At 48.0% G+C, this 14,494-nt stretch overlaps 1 long non-coding RNA gene across 2 annotated transcripts in view; it reads left to right on the top strand.

Annotated features, from left to right (window-relative positions):
* Positions 1-6,212: 6,212 nt before the first annotated feature.
* Positions 6,213-14,494, top strand: part of LOC117080464 — a 59,213-nt gene continuing 50,931 nt past the window's right edge. The window contains exon 1 of one of the 2 annotated variants that reach the window (XR_004435862.1): positions 6,213-6,300. This is a non-coding gene — a long non-coding RNA (uncharacterized LOC117080464). Of the gene's footprint in view, positions 6,301-11,600; positions 11,625-14,494 lie in introns of those variants that run through there. The other variant, XR_004435864.1, reaches the window with a different exon arrangement.

Below are 14,494 nucleotides of genomic sequence, written 5' to 3'. Positions count from 1 at the left end.
CTATGAAGTAGGTTTTATTATTCTGAATTTATAGACGTGTTAACTGTGGCCCAGGGAGATGAGCTTTCCCGCGATTGCCCAGCTTTTAACCGGTAGATCTAAAACCTAAATGTGTTTGACCAAAAGCCCTGAATAACATTTAGCCGTGGGCCTCGTGCGGATTTGGCTCTGGTCCGAGGTGGGGAATTGTGAATCTCATTTATTTATGCTGAGCTGCGCACGTGTATGCACGTGTAATTTACAAAAAACAAATCCAGATCAGGATCTCTGTCGCTTGAGGTTTCAAAGCCTACTTGGGTAGACAGCGGTAAAAATCTCAACTCATTCATTTACTCGTTTGCTCCCTTCACAAGTATTTATTGCACACTTCAGTATTCCAGACAGGGCGCCAACCCTGCTCTGGAGGAGAGAACGGTGAACACAACAGACATGGCGTTTGCCCCCAACTATCCCCTTCTCGATTCTGCTATCTCACGGGCGAGGCATTCAAAGAAGCAGGAAATATATCAACAAGGGGGTGACTTAAGCACCCGCTGCGCGGGAGCCGGAGGAAGCGCGCTGAGGCTGCAGAGGTGGTCAGGGCGAACTTCCTGGAGGCAGCGGCTGCAGCAGGCGGGGCGGGAACCCAGGTCGCTCGGAAGCTACAGTCGGAGCCCGGGACGGGGAAGAGGTGGCGGGGGCCGAGGCCCGGGCGGGGGCAGCCAGCGAGTTAGGGTTAGGGCGAGAGGATTCGGCTTCCCGGCGGCAGAGGGCGCCTGGCGCTGCGGTCCGGCGCGCCGGAGCCGCCCGCGCGGGCGCCGAGAGGAGAGGCGAGGAGGGGAGCGCAAGCGGCGGCGGCCGCTGCCACGTATTCCCGGCAGTGGTGGCGGAGGCGGCGGCGGCGCCCGCGGGCAGGTGGGCTAGGAGCGGCGCGGCGGTGGCGGGGCGGGCGAGCCGGCGGGCGAGCCGGCGGGCGGGCGCGGGGCACCGGGCAGGGGTGCGGCGCCGGGACAGCGCTGTTCCCGCCACGCCGGCTCCGCCTCCGCGCGGTGCTGCCGACCCAGGCCCGGGCGCCCAGCGGGTCCCGAGCGCAACTCGCGCGGGCGGGGTTGGGGGCCGGAGGGACGCGAGCTCGCCTGCCCGTCGCGGCTGGAGACGCTGCATCCCGGTTGCTGCGGGGCCGGGGCTGGGAAAAGTTGGGGCGGACCGCGAGCCCGCGGGGCCGGGAGGGAAGTGCGGATGCAGGGCGGACTCGGGGCCGGGAGACGCGGTGCAAAGGGCTCGGGCCGGGGCGGCCGGGAGGGCCCCGTATGGAAGGCGGGAGACGCAGGTCCTCCGAGGACGCCTAGAAAGGGTTGCGCTCAGGGTCTCTGGGAGTGGACAAGAGTAAGGCGGGGGGCCTTGCTGGTGAGAAGGGTCGGAGCCTGGGGGTCGGGGAGTAGAGGTGAGGCGGGGGCGGGATAGAGCCTTCCTCCTCCCCCGCCCTGTCGGGGCCGACCCTGAGACCGGGGGTAGGCTCTGAGCCGGGGACGCCTATGTCATCTGGAGACCCGGTGGGGAGTTCCTGTACGGGGTGGGTGGAGGAGGGAGCTGAGCGTTGCTTCCTCTGCCGCCGGGGCCGACTACCGCCCCTCTCCAGCGGCCAGATTCACCTCTTGACTGCAGTGCTTTTGCCCTGAGGAAGTTGAGGAGGGACAGCTGAGCGGATGAGATGTTTGGGGTGTTCCAAGATGAGTGGGATTAGGCTGCATGATATCATAACTATCTCCGGGAGCTGTCAGAAAACACTCCCATGTCCTCATACACCCACCCATCCACTCAGTACTGCCAAGCTCCAGGCTCCCTTACTCTTTAAGTGACACCTCTAGGTCCCCAGAGCCCAACAGCGCATCAGCTCACAGCTTCGAGGGTGGCAAGGGTGGAAGACATGGCCTGCTAGTGTCTGCGTAGGTTGGTGCTTTCAGAAACAAGTGGTTCTGGAGGTGCGGGATGTTTTATTAGAACAACCTGTGTGGTGCCCCTTGACAATGCAGATGACTCATGTTGGCTTCCTCCCCTCCCTACAAATAAACTTTGTATTCAAGACACCAGTATGCCTGGTCATTTGCAGCAGTGATACAGCAAGAGACCCATAGTGGGGTTTTGAGCCCTTGTTCTCGTCCTAGATGTGTTAGCAAGAAGTTCGACCTTGGATGAGTCACTTGCCCTCTCTGGACTTCTGTTTTCTTATCTGTCACATGGAGTATAAAGAGAGAGCTCGACAGTGTGGTGGAGACAGGAGTGGGTTTCTGAGGGACACAGTGAAATCTTTTTTCCTGTAAGGCTGGATCAGCCACACAAAATAAGCCTCAGCCTGTTCTTATTAAGAGATTAGGATAGATTTAAAGGAAAACATGAGAAGCAAGAAATACTGCAAAAAGCAAAACAACAAAAAACTAATAATAGTTGGTACCAGATTTACAACATGAATACTGTTTTTATGCTTGCAATTAGTGTATTTGGTTGTCCAGCTGTCTTTACTATAAAGTTGCTTATTGTGCTTAGAAAATATGTATTTCACCTGTGGACCCGAATTTTTTCTTGTTTTTTAACCTTCAGGCTTGGAGTGGACACTCAAGCTTAGAGTTGGATTGGTCTTGCTGGGGTTTGTCTGAAGAACATCCTCAGGGTCTCTCATTGCATAATATTATAGGTTCCTTCTGTCTGATGCTGGGGTCCTTGTACAGCTATGCGTCTGCCATCTTTTCCATTCTGGCTTGAGAAGTGGTGAGCTGGTTGCTGTTGTCTCTGGCATGTCCAGACTTCTCATTTCTTTTCAAATGAGTGTAGTAAAAGGCAAGCAGTACCTTAGATGCAACACACTAAAAATTGCTCCAGGCAATCATGTGTGCCCCATCCACCCCGCTCCTGTCCCCTAGACCCCCTGGACAACTTCTCACTAGAACTTCCTGGTCATAAGCTGGCCTTGACATTTTGGATGCTGAGGGCCATCACAGCGATGAAATGACTTGGCCGGGATCACACCACACATTAATGATCAAGCCATGGTGCTGGAAGAAGAGGAATTTTTTTTTTTTAATCATAACCGAGGTTCCTGTTCTTGTCCATTAGTAGCTTTCAAAATCCGTATTGGGTTTGACCACATCATTTTCAGTAATCCTTTTTTTGTCAGCTTTTTGGAAGCTCCAGTTAGTGGTTATCTCTGAGTTTGAGGTAGTGGTATTTTATTATTAAACAATTTTTTCAAAAAAATTTTTAAACTACTTTCGTTTTCAGACCAGATGAGGTAGTGTTAAAAATGATATCTTCTCCAACAAGTAAAGGCTTGATTAATTACGTTGAGTCTTTAAAATATCTACTGTTTGTGTGTGTATACATTTTACTTTAATTGAGAAGTATTAATAAAAATCGTAATCGTCACCATTTGAGCCCCTGCCATTGAGCAGGCATTGTGAGGTAGGAGTGAGCATCATTTTACAGGAGAGAGAACAAAACCAAGAGACGGCACGACTCTGGTACAGCTGTTGTGCATAAGTTGTGATCTTTCAATCCGCCTACCATTTTGTTAACAGTGGAAAAGGAATTCTCAGCCATCCTATGGGGTTGTGCTAAATGAGATACTGTATGTGAAGAGGAATAAGTAAACTATAACAGCCTCCCTAACGCAGCACATTTTAACATAAGCACTTGTGGACTCTGGAAGCAGTGTGGTGAAGTGGTAAGTTCAAGCGCCTTGGGAGTCTGGCAGGCCTGGGTGTAAATAGTGAACCTACCGCCTGTCCTCTCTGAGCCTGGTTTCCACATGTGTAAAATCAGGATAATACTGTCTGTCTTATATTCAATGAAATGTACACGCTAATTGCAATGGGTGCTGAGTAAAGGTTGGCATCCACTCCTTTCCCTTGCACACAGGTACTTGGAATAATGGGATTGAGGAATTCAGCAGTTGTCCTCGGGGGGGAAAAGGCTTAAAGTACTTTTTGTACTTATCAATAATTCTTCTAGCCTTTTTGCCTTCCCACCCCAAGCCCCAGCACGTGCAATGAATGTTCTAGGGCCTGTGATTGTCTTGTCCAAGGGAATTGAAAAAATCATAAGCCAGAAAGGACAGGCCTTTGATAGAAAGTTGAAAATGGATGTAGCTGGTTTGTTTCCCTTTGCCCATTTTGTGGCCTTCTTCCTTTTTATTTTTTATTATTATTATTTTTATTAATTTTGTTGAACAGGGAAAAGATACAGAATTCAGGGGGTTCTAGCTGGAGGGGGACCCTGGAAGAGCCTATAGTGTAGGGCAGCTAGAGGGAGGAGTGGGCTGGCTGACTGTCAAAGCTAGAGTTTGGTGTGGGGGAAATTTCTGTTAGATGCAGGATTTGGCTAAATATGGGACCAATTTCCATCTAGTTCTTTAAGACCATCTTTTGGGACTTTGAAGTTTTTGTGCTCCAGGCAGATTTTGACTGGTTGTGGTGGCATCACAAATGAGTTTCCACAGTAAATTGTATGCTGAAAGGAAATTAAATTCCAAGAGGGTGTTTGTTGTGACTGATGCCAGAATTTCTCTGAGAATTTTATTAACATTCAGTCTATGAAAGTACTTCTTAGTTTTCTGAAGATAATAATTAGAAAATAGTTTTTAAAAAGTAGAAGTGTTGTCTTTGTGAGCTTTTGAAATGTCATCTTCCTAAATCTTTGGAGCAAATGAGGCTCAAAACATCATAGAGACTTATATTTTAAAAGCATTTCTTCCTAAATGTAATATTTTCCTTCTCTTCCTGTTCTTTCCCTCCTCCCACATTATTTTGATAATGAGTTAATTTTGGTTTCTTTCACATTGTGGTGGCCTAATTTTTAAGTTTATGACCCTTCATTTTTAGATCTTGCACGTATTTTTTTTTTCCCCTTAAGTCAATTCTCATTCATTATGAAGAGCTGCTATAGCAAGGTGGGAAAGAGAGAGGACCCTGGAGCTAGGTTGGTGAGATCTAGGCTCTTCAGAACTTGGATTGAGTCCTCACAGTAGTTCTGGGAGGCTGATCATGCTATTCCCAACACACAGATGTGGAAATGGGTGCAGAAACACATGTGTGTTCACATAGCCAGCAAGTGGCTAAGTGTCACTGCAATGATCTGTAGTACTCCAAAGCCCATGCTTCCAGCTGGAAAGGCAGGCAGGGGCCTTGCATGCTGTGCCAGGGTTGGGACTTAGTCCTGTAGGCAGAGAAGGTCAGGTCTGTATTCTAGAAAGGTAGCTCGGTGGCTGTCTGTAGTTTCGAAGTGAAGCAAGTAGAAATTAGGAGTAGAGAAACCAGTTCATTGAAGTAATTGTCTTGAGAGATGATGAGGGCTTGAACGGAAGACATTAAGACAGTGGCAGTGGTGGCAGAGAAGAGGGGACTTGTTGGAATCCATAGAGCTTAGTGCCTTTGGATATTAGAATTGCGTCGTCCCTTCCTGTTTCAGGTCTGATGCCCCAGGGATGGGTGTTGGAGATGCTGACTATGTGCAGGTTAAAAGCAATCTCTGCAGAAACCAAAAGTGCCGCCTTTGGTCTCTGCTAACAGCTAGAGAAAGGTGGCTGAGCACAGTCTGAAAGGGCCTTCCCTGTGCCACCCCAGCCTTATCATTCCTAACTTTCCAGGAGCGTCGCAGAGGATGGAAGTTGGATTCCTCAGACTGCATTTTGGGAAATACTAGTTTGAGCAGTCAAGGTTAGAAGTGTGGAAGGGAAGACGCCTTCCTTGGGTATTGTTTGCACATCCCTCTTCCCTGGTGGCACAGGGGACCCACCAGGGTTTGGTCCTCAGTTCTGGCTGTTCCATAAGAGTTGATCTGCCCTAGATGGGGTTAACTTGTGGTCACCAAACTTGCAGGGGTTGACTGGGAAGCAGCAGTGGCAGTGAACATAATGGCCAACCCTGAGAGGAGTCAAGGTCAGCCTCCTCTGATGGGTACAGTCTCTGCGGGGCACCAAGCCATGCTCAGGGGAGCAGGCGTCACAGCCCAGGGAGATGGTTGGCTGGGGTCTGCATGTCCTGTCATCAGTAGGGAACACTGTTGCCACATCAGGAATATACTGGTTTTCTGTCCTCTCCCCTAGTCAGTGCCAGACATGGTAATAAACTTGCTTTTGGGCTTCTGTTTTTCCAAATTGTGCAATATCCCTGCCCTTCTGAGAGTTTGTGCTGGCTGTGGTCCGGCCGGAGGTCAGGTGGTCAGATTCTGGCTTTATTTGGGCTGTGTTCTCGCTGCGAGGAGGAAGCCAGGTTACCTCTGTTTGATTTGCCTGCTCCCAGCATCTCCAGCCACAAGCTGTCTCTGCCGGTGAGTCACCCGTGCAAGAGTCCGCTTACCCACTCTCTACTTGATGTTTACACCTTTCCCTCAAAGAGGGAACCTCTTCTCTTCGTTCCGAGGGCACTTCTCGGCAGTCCCCTAAAGTGTCCAGTTAGTTTCTTTTGTGGTGTAAGAGCCCGTGCCAGACAGGTACATGTTTTAATGGGAGAAGAGCATTTCTGCCTGTGGATATGAGCTGGCATGCCTACCTCTTTAACATTATGTCCTGAGCAAAGCCCTTTTCTTGTTGTTCTTTTTGCTTCGTGTTTAGGTGCGTGTTTGGGTGTGTTTGCTTTAATTATTACTGGGAAGCAAAAAAGATATTTATCAAATATTTAAATCTATAGCAGTGTCCCTGCTTAGGCAAGCAGAAAGAATAAGTATATATTTAGCCAGGATATTATTGATTTATTACTCTTTTTTCCATTTTGTTGCTGTTTTGTTGGCAGAACCATCTGATTTGTATACTGGTTCAGTTTGGATTTCAGTAGTGAGTGTGAAAAGATTCCTGGGCTGTTTGCCGAAGTGGAGGGACTCGAATGAGTGGGCTTCAGGGCTGCCAGTTTTGGCTGTCCCTGCAATCCCAGGAGCCTGGCACATGGTGCCTTTTTAGGAAGGTGGAGTTTGGCCAGGCCGTTTCTTTGGCTTTGCCTGGGAGCAGCTCTGTTGGTGACAGTGGAGGCCTCCCTCTCCCGTGGGAAAGGGAATTCTCTCCTGATTCTGGTTTTGGCTTATTTCTCATCCTATGGGGATGAGAGGGAGGAAAGCCCCAGAACTAGTGAGTTTTGGTGATGGGCAGGTTCAGGATAGGACTGGTTTGCAGCTTCCACAGAGCTTTTACAGACGTTTTCTTGCATCCCACATTTTCCTTCTTCCCTGTTAGTCCCAATTCAATCTGTCATCAGTACCGCAGAAATTGGTTTGAACTTTGTCAGTCTTTGGAAGACCTGGGAGTGCAGCATAGAAACCTGTTCAGATTGGTGCAGCAATTTCCTATCAGCATAAGTAGCTTGTTTTCGTGGTGGTGATTTTTTAATCAGTTTAGTTGCTTTTTTTCTGAAATCATATAGGTAATATGCAAATGTATTCTCCTGCAGCCTGCCCTCCCATTTAAATAGTGCAGAAGGACACAGCAGACGTGTCACATTCCCCTTCACCCAGCATCCCTCCCCAGGTGCCACCTCCTCCAGGTCCTCAGAGATAACCAGTGTTAGCAGTTGGATCTGTGTCCTGAAACTGTCAGCCTGTATACACAAATATACTATGGTTTTCCTTCTTTTAGAAGCATGAATCTGATTGCATCATACTGCTTTTTTCACATAGTATATCTTTGAGAGCTTTTCATGCATGTGGCTCTTCTCTGTTCTTTTAATTTGCCTTTTATTTGCCTACAAAATATTTTCTAATATAGGTATGTCATAATTTATGAATTGGTCCCCTATTGATGGGCATATAAACTAACTCATTAGTTTTGCTGTTATATCTTCATTCATACATATTAGTATGCACATGTTTCTCTAGGAGTGGAATTGGTATGTCAAATGTTAAATTCATTTAAAATGTTACAGCAGTACGCGTACTATGCTTTCAACAGGTGTGCTAGTTCGTGTTACCAGTGGTGTATGGGCTGCCATTCTCCTGGGTGAAAGAAATGGATTGTTCTTTAGTAGGCATTTCATTTATTATTAGCTTCTTGATTCTTAGTGCTGAGATCGTAGACATTCAGAGTGGTGGGTTCGTAGTAACCATAGAAGACGAGGGAACCAAACCCTCAAGGATACCATGGCTGAGCTCAGGGTGGTATGAGCATCATGCCACCAGTGGTGGCATCGTGGGACCTGGAAGCAAGAGCTCCTGGTTTCATACTGTCTGTTTCTCCCAGATGCTAGGTATGGTAATAGGACATTTTAATCTTGGTGTAACTTGCCAGAGTATTTCTCCAAATCTTCCATCTGAGGAACCAAGGCTCCGTAAGTATTAAGATCAGTCTGTCCTGCACTGCTGAGGCATGGATTGGAGACTGGGGAGCAGCACTGGGAAGATACTTAAAGTTTGTGTGCTGGAAAATCAGGCACTGTTGCTTCTGGAAGAGCCTCCAGGAATATGGTAAAGCAGATCTTTTCTTCTAGTTGCCTGTGATTGTTCCCCATCTCCTGGCTTGCTGTGGGGGTATTGTGGTGCTTTGACCCCTAACAGGATGCTTTGGGGAGAAGCAATGATTTCTTAGAAGGTGTTTGAGGGGCGTGACACAATAGGCTGGTAGATAAGGCATCTGGTGGCCTCCATGAATAGGCTGATCCCAGGGCCCTCCCTGCAGGCTGGGCTGCCCAGTGGACACAGTGGGCTTCAGGAAGCGCTGGCTTATTGGACCACAGAGTCCTTTACCTATTGCTCAAAGGGGCAGAGAGCAGGAATGGTGGAGGGGGAACCCTTGGGAGACAAAGGGGCTGCAGCTCCCATTCAGCACCTTATGGGTATATATATACACATATATACACACACATACACACATATATACATGCACATATGTATACACATATATACACACACATATACGTGTATACACGTATATACACGTGTATATATATATATATTTTTTTTCTAAGACGGAGTCTCGTTCTGTCGCCCAGGCTGGAGTGCAGTGCCATGATCTTAGCTCACTGCAACCTCTGCCTCCCAGGTTCAAGCAATTCTTCTGCCTCAGCCTCCCAGTAGCTGGGATTACAGGTGTGCACCACCACTCCTGGCTAATTTTTGTATTTGTAGTAGAGATGGGGTTTCACTATGTTTGTTGGCCAGGCTGGTCTTGAACCCTTGACCTCAAGTGATCTGCCCACCTTGGCCTCCGAAAGTGTTGGGATTACAGGCATGAGCCACAGCACCCGGCTAATAACTGTTTTAAAATGAGTGACTACATATTACATTTGCATATTATATAAGTAGACATAATCTGGTAACATTAAAGAGAAGAGGTCCGGAGATTAGCAGCTGTCTAGGGCAGATGAGGGTGGGGCTATGGGAATTAAAAGGGATGAAGGTGGGAGACTTGGGTGGAGGCAGGAGAATTGAGTTGGGATGTTCTCTTCCAACACCATTGCTCCTGCAGAAACCCCTCCTTTGTGCCCACCAGAGCCCCACACACAGAGGCCTTTTCTCTTTTTTTAGAAAGACAGATGGCTAGGGGATTGCTAGTACAACCTCTGCCCTTTATTTCGAGGTGGGTGAGTGAGGCCCTCAAAGCCAAAGTGTCTGCCTCAAGCTACACAGCTGGCCAGGACAGAGCACAAGTAGGCCCAGCTCTCTGTGCTCTGGGGAGTTGAGATTTCTTTCCCTTCTTCCCTGCACTGCCATGCATTGCTTATAGCCAGATGCAGGAGAGACATAGTGTTAGGCACTTTCTGCCATTTACTCCTCCCAAAGTTCTTGTGAGATGAGGTCATGATATGCGTGTTCTTCTATTCCAACAGTGCCAGCCACAGATTGATGTCTGCTGGTTTCATTCCCCTGGTTACCTGTAATCAAGGGGAGGACCAAGACTGGATCCTGCCTGCTCTTTCCCACCACACCATGTATGTCATTAGTTTTTCCTGCATGGAGCAGCTCTCCTGGCGACTGGTGTGGCACTCCGTATTATTTATCAAATAAATGAGCAAGATCCAATTCAGTCTTTCCCTGGCTCTCGTGTCTCTGAAGTGAGAACATTTGCCTCTCCGTTTGACCCTCTGGGATTAGTATAGCACCCCTGCCTGCCTTTAAGCTTATCCTCCTTCACTCAGAATTCATTCAGGAAATACACTGTTCTAGGTGTTGGGGATTTTGTACCAAACAAAAGGAGCCAAAATCCTGTTCTTGTGGGTCCTGTTTTCTAGTGAGGATGACAGACAGTAGTGATTAAAATACACATGTTTATTAGGTTCCCAGGGCTGCTGTAACAAAGTGCCAGAAACTGAGTGGCTTAAACAGCAGGAGTATGTTTTCCCATGGTTCTGGGGGCTCTGAGGGGAGTCTGTTCCATGCCTCCCTTCCAGCTTCTGGTGGTTGGTTGCTGGCCTTCCTTGGTGTTCTTGGCTTATGGGAGCATAGCTTCAGTCTCTGCCTTTGCTGTCCCATGGCGTTCCCCTGTGTCTGTGTATGAGTCAGGGGGCTCCAGAGAGACAGAACCAATAGGACATAGATAGGTAGGTGAGAGGGGATTAGGGCAATTGGCTCACATGATTTTGGAGGCTGAGAAGTCCTGTGACAGGCCATCTGCAGGCTGCAGAATGAGGAAGGCTGGCAATGGGACTCCATCCAAGTCCAAAGCCTCAGAACTAGGAAAGCTGATGGTGTAAGTCTCAGTTTGAGGTTGAAGACCTGAGAACCTGGGGGTTTGGGGGCAGGATGTGCTGGTGCAAGTCTTTCTTAGTCGACTGATTCAAATGCCAGTCTCTTCTGGAAACACCCAGATGATGTAGTACTTTACTAGCTATCTGGATATCTTTTAGTCCAGTCAAGTTGACATCTAAAATTAACCATTACGGTCTGTGTCTCTGTTTTCTTACAAGGACGCTAGTCATTGGATTAGGGCCCACTCTGTTCTAGTATGACTGTGTGAACTCTGACTCTGAGGACAGGTCTCAGTCAGTTTAGGAAATTTATTTTGACAAAGTTTAGGACATACGCTTGTGACACAGCCTCAGAATGTCCTGATGACATGTGCCCAAGGGGGTTTGAGCATAGCTTGGTTTTATACATTTTAGGCAGACATGAGACAATCAGTGTATGTAAGATGAACATTGGTTTGGTCCAGAAAGGTGGTACAACTCGAAATGAGGAGGGGGCTCCCAGCTTATAGGTAGATAAGAGACAAATGGTTGCATTCTTTTGAGTTTCTGATTAGCCTCTCCAAAGGAAGCAAGCAGATATGCATTTATCTCAGTGAGCAGAGGGATGACTTTGAATAGAAAGGGAGGCAGGTTTGCCTTAAGCAGTTCCCAGCTTGATTTTTCCCTTTAGCTTAGTGATTTGGGGGCCCCAAGATTTATTTTCCTTTCACAACTGCCTTTTTTTTTTAACTGTGGCAAAAAAAACCCCATAAAGTTTACCATCTTAACCATTTTTAAGTGTACAATATATTAGTGTTACCTGTCTGTACATTACTGTGCATCAGTATGACCTCATTGTGTTAGAGTTCTCCAGAGAAACAGAACCAATAGGGTCATGTGTATGTATATAAAGAGATTCATTGTAAGGTGTTGGCTCACGTGGTTATGAAGGTTAAGAAGTCCTAAGAGCTGCAGTCTGCAAGCCTGAGACTGGGGAGAGCTAATGGTGTAAGTTCCAATCCAAGTACGGAGGCCTTGAGACCCAGGAGAGCCAGTGGTGTCAGTTCCAATCCAGGTACTGAGACCTTGAGTCCCAGGAGAGCCAATGGTGTAAGTTCTAGTCCAAAAGTCCACAGGCTTGAGACCCAAGAAGAGCCAGTTTCTCAGTTCAGGTCAGTCCAGAGGCAGAAAAGACCGATGTCCCAGCTCAAGCTTACATACACTGCAAGCGGAGTTCTCTCTTGCTCAGGCTGTTTGTTCTGTTCAGGTCTTCATTTGATTGGATGAAGTCCACCCAGATGAGGGAAGGCATTCTGCTTTATTCAGTCTGCCCATTCAAATGTTAGTCACATCCAAAAAACACCCTCACAGACATACCAGGAATAATCTTTGGCCAAAAGTCTGGGCACCCATGGCCCAGTCAAGTTGACACATGAAATTAACCATCACACTCATCTTAAAAGATTGTATCTGCAAAGACCCTATTTCTAAATAAGCTCATATTCTGAGGTTCCAGGTGGACAAGAGTTTTTTGGGACTCCATTCTGCCCAGGTGGTATGTGAGTTATTGGTGACTGCTGAAAAGCTGGAAGAGTCCTACAGCAGAGGGGAAGGTGAGATGATCAAGGAGGGCCTTGCTGAGAAGGAATGTGTGCACTTGGGGCTGGAGAAGGGGGAGAGAGGGAGGAGCTGCTGTGTGGAGGAAGAGGATCCTGTATAAAAGGGACAGCACAGGCAGAGGCCCTGAAGTGTAGGGACAGTGCAATTTGAGTCCATTGTGTCAGGGGAGGAAAGGGAGAGGTTGGGAGGAAATAAAAGGATGAGGATCAAGAGGTCCTTCTTTGCATGGACTGTGGCCTTTGCTCTCATAAGATGGGAGCCACTGTTGTACCTGTGAGCATGAATGAAAGCAGGTAGTGTGGGCTGCTCATTGAGGACTTTTCCAAGTTCAGATGGATGTAGCTGAGCTGTGTGTGTGCCTAGATATTTTGCAGCAACTGTTTCTAGGCAGGTTTTTAAAAAATGTTAGTGCTGTACTGACCCTTGATCCACTACCATTCCCTTTCTGTATGCTTTTCACCTACCCGCCACACAGAAACCACAAGCACGAAGAAGAGAGAGCAAACAGACAAGACTGTGGTGGCAGGAATTGCTAGGAAACTGTGTGCATAGCTGCCCTGCTGTGAGCTGCAGGGCCTCACACATGTGAACTGGTGGGCTCTTCCCCCCACGACCTCTTAAGCCCTGGGCCTGCCTGGTGAACGCCATGCCTGCTATCCAGGTGGTCTTTAACCTGGGTAGATTTAGAAAATGCTGAGGTCAGTGTGCAAGCTATGTGGATTCTTCTGTGCTTCCAGGATTCTTCTGTGTATAAAATCACTATGCAGTGAAAAGAGATGAGTCAGCTCCCCTGGTCAGTAGGCCACATTTGGCCTTGAAAATGTAGGACAGGGAGGAACATCCAAGAGGACCTTTGGAGACAGTGAGTAGATGGCTGTGTTGTCTTGGTACGTGGGCCCAGGGCCCTCTGCTGCCAGCCTTGTTACTGGCCTACAGAGTGTTCACACATTGTTGTTCTTGTTTGTCATAAAAACACTTCAGCCTGCAATCTGAGTATTGGTCATTAAAAAGAAGGAACGCCAAGCAGAGGCTGACCCTCAGTGAGCCTGGCCTGCTGGTCTGTGGCCTGTGCCGGTTCAGTTTGCCCAGTTACTGGGGGAATCACTACTTCAGATTCCTTGGCCTTGGAGTTGAAGGGAAATATCCTTATCTGGTTGACATTTAATTTCCTCTTCGCCTCCAAAGGAAGGGTCCTGGCCGTTGTTTAATGAGGGCTCTGGGGTAGTGGGCTATGCGAGGGCCTGATTTCAGCCTCTCTGTCTTGCCTCTACTTACCAAGATAGTGTCAGAAGCACCCTGCTTGGGGAGGTTATCTGGGAGGCCGATGTCACTGTGACCCCTCTGGGGAGCATCGCTTTCGAAGATAATTATTTGTAAGTGGAGATGGAAATAGAATTCTCCAGTGCCAGGAGCAGCTGCTCTTCTGTAGTATTTCAGGAGTTGCCTTTGGGGCCCCTCTTTCCTCTCAAACAAAACACACCCGTCCAAAATGAAAGTTGTGAAGACAATTCCTAGCTAGAAAAGTGAGTGTTACAAATGTGTTTTGTGAGTGTGTAATTCCAGAGTTATTTTTAGGGTGCTTCCCTTAGCACATCAAAAGAGCTTCCTTAGAGGAACTGCTTTTTAAATTGCACAGCTTTCTCTGCCAGAGTGCTACAGGAAGTTTTGACTCAGGTAGCGTTCCTTCAGAATCTGTGGAGGCAGGCTTTGCTTCCTTGTTATCGTTAGAACAGAGAGGCCTTGCCCAAGAGTGGGAGCCAGATAGGGCTCCAGTTGTTCCCTTCCCATAAGACAACCCCCTTGTCCTACGCTCAGGGGTGGCTTTTGTCTCTGCTGACATGCCCCCAGCATCTAGTAAATACGTACTTGTTGATGGACAGGATGTATTGGATGTGGGCTGACATCTTTGCTGGGCTCTGAGTAGGCAGCATGCTGTGATTTCACTTAGAACCTTGAGAAGTTGGTCTTCTGGTATCCAGATTGGGACTGGAACATTAAGTTCTGACTTCATCACTGCTGTCTTGGATAAATTACTTGCTTCCCTGGGCCTCAGTTGTCTCATCTGTAACCTGGAGGGTTGGATGAAATGATTGGCATGAGGGTCTCCCATCACCTCTCCACCCACTCTGGGCAGCCCCTTGCACCTGTCTCTCTGGTCACAGTGGGAGCTCCTGGAGGGTAGAGCCGGTCTAGGCACAGGGAACGTGAACTTTTTGTCCCAGCCAGCCTGATAAATACAGGGCTTCCCCAGAACTCAA

Source organism: Trachypithecus francoisi, unplaced genomic scaffold (assembly GCF_009764315.1).
Source record: "Trachypithecus francoisi isolate TF-2019V2 unplaced genomic scaffold, Tfra_2.0 Lachesis_group8, whole genome shotgun sequence".
Taxonomy (NCBI): Eukaryota; Metazoa; Chordata; class Mammalia; order Primates; family Cercopithecidae; genus Trachypithecus; species Trachypithecus francoisi.
This window is presented reverse-complemented; position numbering and strand designations above follow the sequence as displayed.